Here is a 4,834-nt window from a genome sequence, read left to right as displayed (position 1 = left end):
CACACACACACACACACACACACACACACACACACACACACACACACACACACACACACGTGTATACAGTATATATAAAATGAAGTGAAATAATAAGTACTGTCGCAAATCCCACACTGTTGTCAATCATCTTTGCTTCACATAAGTATTAAGAGATCGGGGTGTGTTTGTGTCACTGTTTTGATTTGTTCTTTCCACTTTCCTGCATAGATTTTTTTGATAAAAAGATCTTGCTATGACTTTTGGCAGAGAACCAAAATATTTTTTCGAATGAGACACGTGGCATGAAATCCAGTAAAAGGTAAAGGTGCAAAGATCAGCACTTAGTATCTCAATGTATTTCACTGTTATTTATTTATTTGTTTATTTGTTTATTTATTTATTTATGTCATTTTTTTCTATTTTTAGACACTAATATCAGTAAACTGGGTGGATTACTTTAGCATTCATCGGAAAGTCTAAGTAGAAAAACAACAATTATGGCATCAGATTATGCATGTATTAATATTTTTTTTCATTAATGTCCTACTAAATCCATGTCCCTCCCTTCTGTTTGCAGTTTGTGTTACCATCACAAGAGTGCAAAAGCTTACATCTGGCAGAGAARACATGTTCAGCACTTTTACTTGTCATTAAGCATTTTTGTGAGCATTTTTAACTGTAAAACCCACCACTTCCATCTGCTCTGTCATGAGTATCATTACACAAACAAGAAAAAAAAMCCACATTTTTATCCCTTTTTACCCCGTTCACATCTTTCCATCACATTCCTGAATCCTTCCATTAGCCTCCTTTCTCCTTCGATTCACCCTCGACATCACTCTCGGTGATAACTGTGTGTCTCTCTGTCTCATTTCTTCTGCCACTGATGGTACCCTGTCAACCTTGACAGATGTGTTTCCACTAAAGGTGAACTATGAGTTTATAACTGCTGCACAGAAGGCTCCACTCAAAAGGTCATGTGTGAATGGACTTACCRGTAATAGAGTTGATATCATATATGTTTCCTGTCACTGCTGTACTTATACAAAAGTCTGCTCTGTAAGCTGCCACCAGAGATGTGCACAAGTCTTTTCTTGCAAGTCCAAGTCTTTGACCAAAAATCCAAGTCAAGTCTCATGTCTCTTGATTTCACGTCCATGTCTAGTTGCATGTATTTCTTAACTGGCAGTTTGATCAAAGGTATTCTAACTATACTAGATGATATTCTATAATACTATAGTTTAATAAAATATTAAAACATAGTAATATGTTTTAATAACACTATTAAAACATAATACTGTTTTAAAAATACAGATAAGGTTAAGGGTGAAATAACAATCAAGCATTTAGTATTGTTAACTGTATTTTGCACTTGTAGTCTTACTGTAATTATATTTTGCCATTGACAAGGAACAAATCCAACAAGTCCGTTGCTGATTTTACAATAAAATACCAGAAAATATATTTTTAAATGCATAAAAGCATGTCATTGAAGATGATGAACCAGAATCCTTAAAGTAAAAGGGCTGCACAAGTCATCACAAAAACAAATTTTGGATTTGGACTCCACACTTTGCATTTTGCCAGTCTCTTGTCATGGTGTTAAATAAAGTCTCTGTTAGCAAAGCTTATAATGAATACTGCAATGCACCTGCCATGCTGATGCTCTGTTTGTCACGTAGGGTACATGTCATTAACATTGGACAGTGCTGGCGCCTCCCATTCTCAGGTGAGCAGGAGCGGAGCGTATGGAAAAATTATTCTGACTTTAATCAACAGCGTATATTTTCAATTTGAGAGCAGGAGTAAAAGTCTTTGCTAAACTTTATGTATTTGTTCTCAAAGGAGCAGAGCATGGATGTGTATTGATGGAGTGAGAATCGTGAGCCAGGCAGTGAAAAGACATGCATTGTTCGCATGTCTCAAACCACAAGTCCAAGTCAAGTCTAAGTCTCTAATAGTAGGGACTTAAGTGTGATTCAAGTCCAAGTCACGAGTCCCCATCTCTGGCTGCCACTGACCTGTGTATAAAGTTGCCACCGAGGGTATTTTGATAAGTGTTGTAAGCAATATGAAGTTCCAGTGGAAAAGCATGCTTTCAGCGTGTGACTCACCTGTTTTATTTTTTCATCTTTGGCATCTTTCTTCTCCTGTGCTCAATTCCACACTCCTCCTCGTCTGCGTGCGCACATCTCTCCACCTTGAATCAAACAAAGACGTATTCAGTGGTTCAGAATTCATCACAACACATCAAAACACTCCTATGGTCCCCCCAGTGGCTAATGTGCTGGTCCATGTGCCATGTGCTCATGCTGTGCTGTTGATGTCTGTTCTTTTTTCTCTCTCTCACACACACTCTCTCTCTGCACTCACTTCTGACTGCACTGTTTCATTACTGTTGAAATGCTTGGGGATGGTGCAGAGCATAAATCTTCCAAAGTGAGAGAGATGTATAAAACCATTTCTGCTTTTAAGTTGACCCAAGGAAAAAAAAAACATGGACCAGACTGGTTGGATTAGAGACATTAAAATGTGTGCGCATAATCAGCTAAGCCCTGTTTTGTTTGGCTGCGAAAATCACAGCACCAACATGTTGAGTTTGATCCCAAAACCCCGCCTTCTGGGAAGCAGAGGACAGAACGAAAGGAGGGAGGGGATGTGCAGAATTTATTTTAATCCTGTTTGCGCTTACATTAATGTTGCATATCATGTCCTTGAGGTGTTTTGAAGAAAAAAAAAAAAAAGAAAAAAATGTTTTTTGTCTCAGTGGAATGACTTTTTATTGCTAAAAAGCAGAGTGAGTGAAAATCATCTTTACTCTTTTTGTTATCGCATCTATCAATAAGCTTGAGAATATAGCTTAATTTCTTGTAGCCACTAAAATCAAATAAAATGTCAAACCTATATTTCATTCAATGCTTTTTAAAAATCTAATTATATTGCTTGAAAGCTTTTATTTCCTTATGAGGAGAAGGTGGCACATGGTTCAGCATGGGGACAGAACAGATGGTGGTCTGTCCAAATCACCAGGTGGAAATGGAACAGGTTGCGCGTGTGYGCGCACACACACACRCACACAGGTCAAAGGGARGTCACTGTTACTCTAGGGGGCTTCAGGTCTCTCTCAGTTCACAAGGATGCAAGTATACAAAGTAGGATAGTAATGGAAATCTAGTGGAAAAAAAATACATGCATTTTACAAAACCCGMTTCTTCCTTTCAGGGTAACGGGGGTCACTGGTGCCCAAATCCAGCAGTCACTGTGTGGRGKGTGGAGGACACACTGGACATGYCACATATCCATARAGACAAATGAGACAACCATTCCAATTAGGTTAATTGGAAATAGGTGAGTTAGAAGACTGGGTATAAAAAATCATTTTCAAGAGGCTGAATCTCTCAGAAGTAAATATGGGTAGATACACCAGTCTGTGAAAAAACTTAGTCTAAAAATGATTTCAGAATACATATACAGATTTCACAACAATTTCAGAATATATTCCTCAATGTAAAATTAGTAGACTGTAAAAACGTAATATCTGCWCTGCAATACAAATAGGTCTGATTTTGTAACAAACATCTGTACATTGGGCTTAGAAATACTGTATATCCACCTCTATCTGTTAAAAAAAATTGAAAATATATTTTGTTGTGCTGTCCACAAAAGAAGGTAAAATTCAGTGATGCCGCCATGTTTCTGGGCCAAAGCAGATTTAAAAAGGACCGAGGTAAAATGGAAACAACAAAAAGTTTATATTTGGAGCTTAAACATAGTGATACCAATAATACACTGCATTTATGACAACATRTTAAGGTCAAACGTTTAAAATAAAAAGAAGACAGCTGCTTAGCTAAAAGAATGATTTAACATCTCCAGTAACACTTCCTCTCTTCCTTCTGTCAGTCGTCTTGCAGGGTGAGTTTTAATTTCACACTCTGCTGGGGAGAATAACACGCACACGTAAACACGTCACCTAAACACAGGTATAGAAACAGAAGATGAGATGGAAGGAGGGCTGGTTTGTTAAAAAAATGGATCAACATGAGTGTTCACGAAAGAGTAATTAATCAAGGAATGAGCATAAATTACATAAGATTTGCTGGTGTCACACCGCTACAACTTTTGCGTAACAGTTTTAATTCTCTTTGTGAAACTGAGCAGCCAAACAGAACGAAACCCAACTAAAACGTGAATTTACAAAAGTCTTTATTATATTCTTTTAATTAATTTGAAGATTTCAAGTGAGAAAATGTCCTGTGAACTGCAGCTCTGGATCATTATATTTGAATCACACATTTTAAATTATTCATCTGCACTCAATTAATATTCTACAGTGAATATGACTGACCTGACCTATCTAAAACAAGTAGAACTCGGGAACTAAGAACATGAAACAGAATAAGAAGAAAATGACATTAAACAAATAAGAGGGAAAAAATCCTCTCAGTCAAAAAATAAAGAAAGAAAGAAAGAAAACATCACATGTTTCAGTGTGATATTGTAATAGTCAAGAATCTCTTATAGCTCAATCAGTGGGCTAAGTGAAACATAAAATATGAGGGTATAATTGACCTCAGAATCAGGGTGTGGGAGAGGGAAAGTGCAGAGGCTGTACTGAAGGCTCCATCGAGGGATCCTTTGAAGTTTTGGCAGCTGAGGATGGATGGTGAATAAGCCTGTGGCCCTCTTGCATCAACTCTTCCAAGCCCCGGCTACGCTTGCTCCAAGTCAGCTGCAGCAYTGACTGCCTGCCTGCATGATAATCTCCACAAGTTGCATTTCACAGAACCATTATAAGTATATATATATATATATATCATTTCACAGAACCATTATAAGTATATATATATAT

The 4,834-nt window shown here is 37.3% G+C and overlaps 1 protein-coding gene across 1 annotated transcript in view; it reads right to left on the bottom strand.

The window, feature by feature from the left end:
- dlgap1b (discs, large (Drosophila) homolog-associated protein 1b) overlaps nt 1–4,834 on the bottom strand; it is a gene marked incomplete at its 3' end in the record, with an annotated part of 65,935 nt that overhangs the window by 22,886 nt on the left and 38,215 nt on the right. The window contains 1 exon segment of the mRNA XM_014013356.1: nt 2,097–2,182.

The sequence above is a fragment of the Austrofundulus limnaeus genome, unplaced genomic scaffold (genome assembly GCF_001266775.1).
Source record: "Austrofundulus limnaeus strain Quisiro unplaced genomic scaffold, Austrofundulus_limnaeus-1.0 Scaffold100, whole genome shotgun sequence".
Lineage (NCBI taxonomy): Eukaryota > Metazoa > Chordata > Actinopteri > Cyprinodontiformes > Rivulidae > Austrofundulus > Austrofundulus limnaeus.
This window is presented reverse-complemented; position numbering and strand designations above follow the sequence as displayed.